The sequence below is a fragment of the Borostomias antarcticus genome (genome assembly GCF_949987555.1).
Source record: "Borostomias antarcticus genome assembly, chromosome: 32".
NCBI classification, from domain to species: domain Eukaryota; kingdom Metazoa; phylum Chordata; class Actinopteri; order Stomiiformes; family Stomiidae; genus Borostomias; species Borostomias antarcticus.
The window spans coordinates 1,848,802-1,861,149 of NC_140265.1; the positions used below are offsets into that span (position 1 = coordinate 1,848,802).

Genomic DNA, 12,348 nt, shown 5'->3' on the forward strand with positions numbered 1-12,348 from the left:
AAGAAAGAAAGAAAGAAAGAAAGGATGGAAGGATGGAAGGAAGGAAAGAAAGAAAGAAAGAAGGAAGGAAGGAAGGGAAGGAAGGAAGGAAGGATGGAAGGATGGAAGGAAGGATGGAAGGAAGGAAGAAAGGAAGGATGGAAGGAAAGGAAGGAAGGAAGGAAGGATGGAAGGAAAGAAGGAAAGGAATGAAGGATGGAAGGAAAGAAAGAAAGAAAGAAAGAAGGAAGGAAGGAAGGAAGGATGGAAGGAAGGAAGAAAGGAAGGATGGAAGGAAAGGAAGGAAGGAAGGAAGGAAGGAAGGAAGGATGGAAGGAAGGAAGGAAGAAAGGAAGGAAGGAAGGAAGGAAAGGAAGGAAGGAAGGAAGGAAGGAAGGAAGGAAGGAAGGAAGGAAGGATGGATGGAAGGAAGGAAAGAAAGAAAGAAGGAAGGAAGGATGGAAGGAAGGGAAGGAAGGATGGAAGGAAGGATGGAAGGAAAGGAAGGAAGGATGGAAGGAAGGAAAGGAATGAAGGATGGAAGGAAGAAAGGAAGGAAGGAAGGAAAGAAGGAAGGACAGAAGGAAGGAAGGGAAGGGAAGGAAGGAAGGAAGGAAGGAAGGAAGGAAGGAAGGAAGGAAGGAAGGAAGGAAGGATGGAAGGAAGGAAGAAAGGAAGGATGGAAGGAAAGGAAGGAAGGAAGGAAGGATGGAAGGAAGGAAGGAAGAAAGGAAGGAAGGAAGGAAGGAAGGAAGGAAAGGAAGGAAGGAAGGATGGATGGAAGGAAGGAAAGAAAGAAAGAAGGAAGGAAGGATGGAAGTAAGGGAAGGAAGGATGGAAGGAAGGATGGAAGGAAGGATGGAAGGAAAGGAAGGAAGGATGGAAGGAAGGAAAGGAATGAAGGATGGAAGGAAGAAAGGAAGGAAGGAAAGAAGGAAGGACAGAAGGAAGGAAGGGAAGGGAAGGAAGGAAGGAAGGAAGGAAGGAAGGAAGAAATGAATATGAATTAGTCATAAAAGGGTGCCTCTACAGAGAGCATGCACGTGTCCCCAAATTCAAATCCCAACTGACACTGTGAGCATCCTCTCATTCACTTCAATGGAAAGGCATGCCGGCTTCAGACAGCTCTCTCTCAAAAAGTATAAAGGTCACAGCCTAGATATTGACACCGTAGGAATCCTGAGAAAATGCTGAACATTTTAGGCTATGATATGTCTGTGTAGCTTAAAAACTGTAGGCATGGCGACGAGTTAGAAAAAGGGTAAAAATGCAAAATTAGCAGCTCAAAAGGTAGAGTGTGGGCCCATACGTTTCAATGGAGAGCGCAGTTGCCAAACAAATCGTCATACAGCGAAAATGATAAGTCACACGGCTAAGATACTTACATTGTACGAATCAGCACAGTTGTGTGAAAGTTTTGATGTATAATATGTGTGTGAGCTTTCAAAACTGTAGGAGTGCCAGCAGTTTACAAAATGTGTAAATATTTTAAAAGCAACAGCTGCCACCACTCTAAAAACATAATGATACTGAACATTCCACCAGCAGTTTCAATGGCACAAAAATGACTATTAAAAGTTAAATTACTAAAAAACTATAAAAAATATCAAAAATCTGAATACATCCGTTAAAGAGCTAAACATCGTGAACATTTTAAAGTTTGAATGAAGTTTCTAGCACAAAGTATGAAGAAGTTATAAAGGAGACAAAAAACGGGGAGAATAAGAATAATAATAATAACTAGAAAGTACATTTCCTGGAGAAAATGTGAGGTGGGCTAGCTGCTGCAGCTGTATGTAACAGCTATTGCTAGAACTACTATGGACCAGGCAATCTCCATGCACCCACTGGCGAAGACCGTGCGTCTCTAGCCCACTCAGGGGCTGAGTTGTGGGGTCTGTGGCGTGGACAGTGGCATGGTGGTGAGACTCCACCCCCTCAGGTCAGAGCTGGTCGAGGACAGTGTACCCCTCTCCGGGCCACCTACCTGACTCCACCATGAAGACCTCCGGGCAGTCTCCTTGCACCCACTGGTGAAGACTGTGTGTCTCTAGCTCAATCAGGGGCTGAGTTGTGGGGTCTGTGGCGTGGTGGCGAGACCACCACGCCACCACGAAGAGAAAGAAAGAAAGAAAGAAAGGAAGAAAGAAAGAAAGAAGGATGGAAGGAAGGATGGAAGGATGGAAGGAAGGAAGGAAGGAAGGAAGGAAGGAAGGATGGAAGGAAGGATGGAAGGAAGGAAGGATGGAAGGAAGCAAGGATGGAAGGAAGGATGGAAGGATGGAAGGATGCAAGGAAGGAGGGAAGGAAGGATGGATGGATGAAAGAAAGAAACAAAGTAAGAAAGATGGATGGATGGATGAAAGAAAGATGGATGGATGGATGGATGAAAGAAAGAAAGAAAGAATGATGGATGGAAGAAAGAAAAAGAAAGAAAGAAAGAAAGAAGGAAAGAAAGAAAGAAAGAAAGAAAGAAAGAAAGAAAGAGGGAAAGAAGGAAAGAAGGAAAGAAGGATGGATGGATGAAAGAAAGAAAGAAAGAAAGAACGATGGATGGATGAAAGAAAGAGAAAGAAAGAAGGATGGATGAAAGAAAGAAAGAAAGAAAGAAAGAAAGAGGGAAAGAAGGAAAGAAGGATGGATGGATGGATGGATGAAAGAAAGAAAGAACAATGGATGGATGAAAGAAAGAGAAAGAAAGAAGGATGGATGAAAGAAAGAAAGAAAGAAAGAAAGAAAGAAAGAAAGAAAGAAAGAGAAAGAAGGAAGGATGGAAGGAAGGATGGAAGGAAGGAAGGATGGAAGGAAGGATGGAAGGAAGGAAGGATGGAAGGAAGGAAAGAAAGGAATGAAAGATGGAAGGATGGATGGAAGGAAGGAAAGGAAGGAAGGAAGGATGGATGGATGGAAGGAAGGAAGGAAGGAAGGAAGGAAGGAAGGAAGGAAGGAAAGATGGATGGAAAGAAGATGGAAGGATGGATGGAAGGAAGGAAGGAAAGGAAGAAAGGAAGGAAAGAAGGAAGGATGGAATGAAGGATGGATGGATGGAAGGAAGGAAGGAAGGAAGGAAGGGAAGAAAGGAAGGATGGATGGAAGGAAGGAAGGAAAGAAAGAAGGATGGAAGGAAGGAAGGAAAGGAAGGAAGGAAGGAAGGAAAGATGGATGGAAGGAAGGAAGGAAGGAATGAATGAATAGGAATGCTACCACAGTAGTCATAAAAGGGTGCCTGTACAGAGAGCATGCACGTGTCCCCAAATTCAAATCCCAACTGACACTGTGAGCATCCTCTCATTCACTTCAATGGAAAGGCATGTTGGATTCAGACAGCTCTCTCTCAAAAAGTATAAAGGTCACAGCCTAGATATTGACACCGTAGCAATCCTGAGAAAATGCTGAACATTTTAGGATATGATATGTCCGTGTAGCTTAAAAACTGTAGGCATGGCGACGAGTTAGAAAAAGTGTAAAAATGCAAAATTAGCAGCTCAAAAGGTAGAGTGTGGGCCCATACGTTTAAATGGGGAGCACAGTTGCCGAACAAATCGTCATACCGTGAAAACTATAAGTCACACAGCTTAGATACTTATATTGTACGAATCAGCACAGTTGTGTGAATGTTTTGATGTATAATATGTGTGTGAGCTTTCAAAACTGTAGGAGTGCCAGCAGTTTACAAATTGTGTGAATATTTTCAAAGCAACAGCTGCCACCACTCTAAAAACATAATGATACTGAACATTCCACCAGCAGTTTCAATGGCACAAAAATGACTATTAAAAGTTAAATTACTAAAAAACTATAAAAAATATCAAAAATCTGAATACATCCGGGAAACAGCTAAAGACGATGAACATTTTAAAGTTTGAATGAAGTTTCTAGCACAAAGTATGAAGAAGTAGTTAAGGGCCAAAAAACTGGGGAGAATTATAATAATAATAATAAAGAAAGAAATAGTGGGAATATCACAAGTTGGGCTAGCTTTTACAAGCTAGCCCACCTAATAATAATAATAAAGAAATAGTGGGAATATCACAAGTTGGGCTAGCTTTTACAAGCTAGCCCACCTAATAAGAACTAAAAAGTACATTTCCTGGAGAAAATGTGAGGTGGGCTAGTTGCTGAAGCTGGTTGTAACAACTACTGCCAGTACTATAAACTACTAACTATTGTAAATATAACTACAATAACTGTTAGCACTACCAATACTACTAAATATAACTATAAATATATATATTTTTAACTACTATAAACTACTACAAATGGCCTACTAGTCTACTCATGACGTGTACAGTTTTAATAAGCTCAATAGCTCAAATAGGTATAAAAGGTATCGATATTAGTTTACAGCCTGAATCCCATTATGAATAAGTATTTGAATATAAGGAAGGACAGTAGTTGTGGTGTTGGTATGGAAGTTGAGGTGAGTGCTACAATACTACTGTTATATAAAGGATGCCTGTTGAGAGGATTAGCCTACATTAACAGATCATCACTGCAGTGGTGTAAGGGTTAACAGTAGTATTAGGGTTAACAGTAATCTTATTGTTAGAGTTAGGGTTTGTAACATCTACTGCCAGTTCTATTATAACTACTAACTATTGTAAATATAACTACTATAAACTCTATTGCTATTACTATTATAACTACAAATATAACTGTTAGCACTACCAATAATAATAAATATAACTAAATATTAAAAAACTATTATAAACTACTATAAATAGCCTACCACAGTTAGTACTACTGGTAAGTAGAAGGATTATAAATTTCAACTAGTGTTACAGTACAAGTAGGGTTAGAATTCATAGGCTAATGAAGGTGCTGATAAGCCCAAGTTAATTTAAGAACTATGATGTCTAAAACAGGATATTGAATAGATTTTTGAAGCCACCAACATCTTTTTAGCAGTCACAGCTAGCTCAAGAATATGTAGCCTACATTTAAGTTCTGATTTCTTAATGTCACTCCTTTTGTTACCATCGATAAATAGCAGCAGACATCAGTTATTGCAATCCCCAGCACACACTACACAAGGTCAGGTTCACAGTTCAATGCCACAGGCTTTATAATTCAGGCTTTATTTAACACATTTTACTGATTGGTTGTGGATTGGAAGCTTGTGATATCAGGATAGTCTCACCAGTCTAGAGTAATTGTGATGCTGCTTTAGGTTATCCTGAGGCTGAGTAATCGTGACTGTGCCTGCCTTAGGTTGTCCCAAAAGTTTGAATGTGGGATCTTACCCGTCATTGGCTAACCAGCCTTCCATACTCGCCTTATACAGGAACTGATTAGGCATCAGAGACTGATTATACTGTTGGTTTTAAATGTTTTGTCAAGTTCATATAAGGAGGTGCAGCAGGGGTGTTGTAACCTTTTGCTTCCAATCTCCTTGTTTTGTCAATGTTCATATATCAAGAATCAAGTCACAAGAGTCCATGATTGAGGAGGGGAAGCATGGGGTCCTGGTGTGGTAACCTCTCTACAGCAGGAGAGCAGTAGAAGAGGCTGGCTGGTAGGCAGAAGCGCAGTGGTGTTGTGGATCCTTTTACAGGGGGCTCTTGCAGGGGCCTTCTCTGCGGGGGGCTCTGGGGAAGGCTTGAGGATGCAGGCTGCACTGATGGAGGTAGGGCGCCTCTTAGACACCAACACTCTCTCTGTGTTCCACCTGGGCATCGACCTCTGGTCCGCTCTCATCAATGAACTCCACCTGCAGCAAGACACATTATTTCAGAGTGCATCCCAAGGACAACAACTAAGAACATACAAAAATGTGATGTTATAAAACACCATTTTCTATTTTGACACCATACCTTGAAACAACTTCTTGATCGCCTGAGGGCTGCAGGTACAGACTGGGACTTGTCCTGGGCTGGGGACAGTTCCACCTTGCATGGCAGTTGGGGACAGGCTTGGCAGCCCCCCTCTGTGCTGAGGTGGGTGCCTGGACCCCCTCTTTCAAAGTCACCCTCTCTGCTGTGAGGTGGGATCCTCCGTCCGTCCCTCCCACCCTCCCATCCTCTAACTCCTTCACTCTCTGCCAGGCTGGGGCAGCAGGCCAGGTGGTGAGGCCTGCTGCAACGGAGGACCCACCTACTTTGGTTACATTGAGAGTATTGTACATTTATGGTAAATTAAACTTTTGCTCTGTCAAACTATGCTCTTTCAATCTATACTTTCTTACACTACTTATCTAAACTTTAATCTACAGGTAAAATCTTTAATATAATACTTAAATTATTTAATCTAAACTATGCTGTAATACAAAAAGGTTCCACAAATGTTTGCTTGAATAATTTAGCTTCAAAAAGGTCTTGCTTCATAAGTTGGGTTTTGTTAAGTTAAGCGATATGTGCAGTATTCTCTTTTAGCCGCTAGGGGGAGACGTACACCTTTGAGTTAGATGTCGTTTGTTATGTTTCGTCTAGTTCAAGCTGGTCTCAGTATGTTTGCCGACAGCTGACGATGGACCTTCGTTGTTTCACAAGTTGTGCGTTAATGCAATATGTGAGTATATCATTCACCATGTTAATGTCTGTACACTGTGATTCTTTGTATTGGTAGCAGCACTGTATCTGTGGAATTTAGTTACTGCTAGTTACCTGAATTAGCTACTTACTTAGCTTCTGTTTTCTGAGCTACATATTGCTGAGCTAGGTTACATTCTTACTTTGTACCATATCTTACAGTATCTGATATTAATTTAGTAATATTTCTTGTGTTGTTATTATAGTAATTCTAATCATGTAAATGCATATCCAGATATATTTGTAATACAATCTTTATTTTTGATTGTAGGGATCCCCGCGACCGGTACTGCACTAATTACATCGTATCTTCACCTACTCAACCAGTTAAAGGTGCCCAATGTAACGTGAATAAAAAAATCATTTTTTTGTTTATTTTCAAAATTACTTGATTAAATTGTTCCTTGTTGTCTAATAAACATGTTGAATCACTCAAATGTATGTCCTACCTTGTATATTCTTCGCTAAATCATATTTAGCTAATGTTTTGTATACAACGTTTGTTTATGTCCGCTGAGTGGGCGGTTCCTGCCAGTTGAGTTTGATTGACAGGAGTGGGAGTGTCTCGTTTCTTCATCTACGTGTGCGAGCGGTGCACCGTAGTTTACTGCTAGGTAACGGATTGACACCCAACACCATGTCAGCAGCCGAGGTCAGAAATATAGCCTAGGCTATATAAAACAGCAACCATATGATGCGTGAATTGCAAGAGGGAAATTCTGAAATAACTCAAATGCAACGATATGAGTCAGAAATAGTTAGCCTAGGATCCAAAGCGGTCATTATTGTTGTTTAGTCTTGTATCATGGTTACCCAAATAGGCTAGTCTAACCTTTACATTAGCCTATTAGTGTAGGGCCTACTGTAGACCTAGTTAATTTTCATACATAAGCATAATTCAAAACAATATGTTGCAATTCTTCCACTCGGTTCATAGCCTTCAACATCCAGGGGTGGTGCTGGTCGCCGAGTGCGGGGCCGGGGAGGCCCTCGGATCCGAGGCGGCACTCGCGTGCGCCGCGGTGCGCGAAGCAGGGTAGGACCAAGACCACCACTGGATCCTACAGATGTAGAACGCATAAATACACTCCGGGCAAACAGGATTCAGACGCAGCAGGTAACATTGTGATTTGGAAAGAAGGCTACTTATGAACAGTAGCCTATTATATTTTATTATGTAATTTCGAATTTGGCCAATGAGTACTTGGCTACCCATTCATTTTACCTGCGTTATGGCTCGTTTGTTGATGTAGGATATGGTCATGCAGATGCCAGAGCCAGAACTGAGGTCGCAGTTTCTGCAAGTACTGGAGCGTCAGCAAGGACTCCTGTTTGACATCATACCTCTACTCCAAGGATCCCAATCCCAGGATCCCCCTGCAGCCCAAGAACCCCCTCCCCCGAATTGGTGTACTTGCACCAATTGCAAAGAAATGCCCACAGACTTGGAAAGAAAATGCTGTGGTGCCAATGGGCCACAGTACTGTGTCAGCACCTTGCCACACATGGCCCACATTTGCCTTGATATGCAAATCCTCCAGGTGGCAAGGGCCACCCGGAATGACATATTTGGACTCAGGGATGAAGCTCTTGAGCCAGGACAGGAGAATAGGCAATTCCGTCATGCAGCCTACCGACAGTTTGTTGTGTGGCAGTGGGGGATGTTAGGATCAGGAAATAGAGTGGTGATACCCAGCTGTGCTGTGTGGATGATCAGACATACATTCCCTGACCCATTTCAACAGTACGTTGGATTCATTCCTGGAAGACTGTAGAACCTTGCTGAAGTCCATAGTGGAGATGGCTTTTTAGTACATTTAGTCAGGGATATAAATCTTCTTAGTTTTATTTATTTATTATTATAACAAATGTTCTTATTTTTATATTTCACTTTTTGGATCAATAAATATGTTCAGTTTATATTTTACTTTTTGGATCAATAAAAATGTTCAGTCTAAAAACATGACTTACTGTACTCCACAGGATACACGGTTCAAATTAGAGTTGGTAACGTTTTGAAAATATTAAGACATTTTTATTCATAGAACAATGTAGTGCCAGTATGAGTCTGAAAATCAACCTTCACTGTTGTACATATGGAATTCAAATAGAGACATTGCAAATTAGAAAACATTACTTCATAAATAGATTCAGTTATCAACATCCCTCAGAGCACATCCCAGAGCTAATAATAATAATTCTGATTTATATAGCACTTTTCACATACTCAGTAGCTTTACACTAGAGGTGGGGGGAGGGGGTGAGACAAAAAGAATATTGCCACAGATACAACACAAGGACACAAGAAAAGGTAGAGACGGGCTAGGGGAAGAGAAGAGAAGAGGAGACGGTGGTGCCATCTATGGTGAGATTGAAGTTGTTGATAGGCCAATGTCAAAACATTGCAGATAAGAGCTGTTCAGGAGTCCAGACTGGATCAGGACTGTTTTTTGGGTCCTGTAGAATAGAAAAATGTCATTAGTGTTTGTTTTTCTACATGAATATTTAATGAAATCTGGATGTAAATAATCAGCACATGAATCACAATTCCATATTGAAGTTTAGACTTTGAAATAATCATCACATGATGCTAGTAACACAATCAGATACAGAATGGGCAGTGAATCTTAGACTATTGTTCACATACCAAGTCCTCTGGACATGTGTGCCTGTACCAGGTCCTCAACTGATGGAGGTGGTACTGGAGGGAGCAGACCTAGGTGTCTTGGGTCACTTTCACTTGGTGGCCTCGTCCTCGGAATCCCTGTTCCCGATTCCAGTCGTGTACTGACAATGTTGGCTTGGAGATCACTGATGTAGCTGTAAGTCTTTGGCTCTAATTCTGCAACAACCGTCCAGCGCTGTGACTTCTTGTTGAACTTCCGTTTAAAGCTGCATGATGGAAAAGGGAAAATAAACATAGACACAAAGTACATAAATTACTGTGATAAAAAATTAAATCTAGCTTGATTAAAAAGTACAGCATGGTTAATCAGTGTCCAGCTGATCCATAATGTCATGGCTTATTTGATGTGTGTGTGCCTACTACTCGCTACAAGTATACTTACATTTTATGGCCATTCTTGTTGATTGCCTGGGGCCGATCCTTGTGTGCATTGTAGTCTATAGCTGCCAAAAGGACCCGGGCGTGGTACACAGGAGGGGTGAAAGCGTAGCGTTTGCTGGCATACATCAACAAGTGATTGTGGTAGCTTTCCAGGTCTGCAGTGGATCTACAAATACATTCAGCACAAAGATGTTTCCTTTAGGCTTGTGACCAAGATTAGATTTCTCTAACATTTGATACACCATACAATTACAGAAGCAAGACCAAGGAGCTGGTTGTGGACTTCTGACGGAGGACAGACCCCCCAACCCGATACCATCAAGGGTGAGGAAGTGGAGATGGTGAACTCATGCAAGTACCTGGGAGTGCACTTGAACAAGAGGCTAGACTGGACAGACAACACGGAGGCCATGTACAAGAAAGGACAGAGCAGGCTGCTACGGATGTTCTACCAGTCTGTAGAAGCCAGTGCACTGTTCTTTGCTATGGCCTCTTTGCTGTGGCCTGCTGGGGAGGCAGCACTAAGACTGGAGAGTCCAACAAACTCAACAAGCTGGTGAGAAAGGCCAGCTCCATTGTTGGACAGAAACTGGACAGTCTAGAGGCAGTGGTGGAGAAGAGGATGAGAGAAAAGCTGAACACCATATTTGAAAACCCCTCCCACCCCGTCTATGATGAACTGTGGAAGATGGGGAGTACCTTCAGCCACAGGCTCATCTCCCCCAGGTGCAGAACAGAGCGGTTCTCACACTCCTTCGTACCAGCAGCCATCAGACTGCACAACAGCCATCAGATTGAACACCGAAACAGAATGCGCGGTAGTGAACTCTGAACCCCCCCACCCTTCCTCAGACTCATAGCCCCCCCCGGCTCATAAACACTGCTACCAATACTGCTACTAGCATCATAAATACTACTACTATCATGTTCATTGTTATGTTTGTTTATTATAATTATTATTGTGTTATGCTTATTATAGTTATTATTATTATTATTACTATTATTATTACTATTTCTTCTCTGTATCTGATTATACATAGGACTTTCAGACAAACCTGAATGTTATGTATTTGTGAGCCTGACGTAGCAACTTTGTGTCAAGGACAATGGCTCTCAAGGCTTGATGCGCTGGCGAGTCCATCTCCATCCACTCCTTGTTGATGTCCTCCTGAGGCTCATGGTGGCATCTTCCAAAAATCCAGCTGTGTTGATTTACCACGTGATTCAGCACACCTTGCCAATGTTTCTTTGAGAAAAATATATTTGAAACACAAATGGAGTTTAACACACCTAGGGGAAATGCACATTCCTGTGTAGGGTTCTACAGAGTATGTTACTGTGAGGTAAATTTGCTGAGATCAATATAACATGGACAACAATAGAGAGGATGGAGGATCAGGTCTGTTGGAAAATTCTCATGTAATCTACATCTGAGTATTTGTTAATAGGTCTAGAGGCGGGGTTCTCAATTTAGGCTACAACAATTGAAATGGCTCAGACGCCAGTAAGAAAAGATTAGAAAAATGCCTATGTACACTCATCAGGAACTCATGTAAATCACTTTTAGATGATTGTTTTTACCACTACGCAGGGCCTAGCCATGGTGTAGAGCTGACAAGTTCAGGTTGTGTAAGTAAGTAAATCAGTGATGGTTAGTGGGGACGCTATGCGAGTGACGTGTAAAGGGTGCCAGAGTGCCGTGGTCTGTAATGCACTTGGTGCTTGTTTCTGTGTACCTACCACAAACTCTTCAACTGTGGTTGCCATTCTACAACTGTACCAATAGTGGTTGACTATGTCTCGCATCCAGTACAGTAGGGCTCCATTTCCCTTGAGTTGTCCTGCCTGTTTATGGACAAAGCAGATAGTACAGACCTGCAAACTCTGGAGTAGCGAAAAAGGTGATGACATACAAAACTAACACCCTCTAGATTCACTGAAACTACCATGGTTAACATAAAAAAGGTGACTGTAGCCAAAAGGTGACAAGTTTGCAGGTCTGAGATAAGTGATTAGTCATTCATGGCTTCACTAAGACCACTACTTGGATTTTTTGCATACATCAGATACATACCGCATTGATTTTTTGGGCCAAACACTTTGCACCATGCCACATATCCAGAGAGTGTTTCACCCCAGAGTCTTTGTACTTCCCTTTCTCTGGATCTGTAAAGATAAAACATTTGTGATCGAAATTATTGTAGTAAGGACAATAATTAGTTACAATTCAATTAACATTTTGAACACACGGTATTGACATGGCTACACCGTCAAAAACAGTATGCTCACCCCAGTCCCAATCAATGACACGAGTACTGGTGAGCTCACCTATACCTGTATGCTGTACACCCTTACACTACCAGAGGAGTGAATGCTATTTCGCCTTCTCGTTCATACCTAACAAACAGCCGACAGTAATGTTACCGATAAAACATCTGCCCCATACTAATCGATAGAAAAGGAGAAGGAATAATATTAGCTAGCAAGCTAGCGAGGCTGCCTTCTCATTCATACCTAACAAACAGCGCACAGTAACATTACAGAAAAAACATCTGCACCATACTAATCGAGGGAAAATAAAGTAATAGGGTTTGACATCCTTGTTTTCAACTTAGCAATCTTAGCAAGCTAGTGAGACAAAAATGACTTACCAGTCCAGTAGAAAGACGGCCACCTCGGCGTCCGTTCTGAATCCCCTCTCAGCCTGCAACTTTCTCCACCTTGTAAAAGCCTCTCCACCAATGTTTACTCTCTTCTTTCTCTGATCCATTAGCC

General features: G+C 41.7%; 1 long non-coding RNA gene across 1 annotated transcript; it reads right to left on the reverse strand.

Moving 5' to 3' along the window:
• Positions 1–8,582: 8,582 nt before the first annotated feature.
• On the reverse strand, positions 8,583–11,434 carry LOC311327388. The gene is made up of 5 exons (XR_014631116.1): positions 11,314–11,434; positions 10,629–10,819; positions 9,575–9,739; positions 9,154–9,398; positions 8,583–8,963 (listed from the first exon to the last, which is right to left on the reverse strand). It is a non-coding gene; the product is annotated as an uncharacterized lncRNA (long non-coding RNA).
• Between the last annotated feature and the right edge of the window lie 914 nt (positions 11,435–12,348).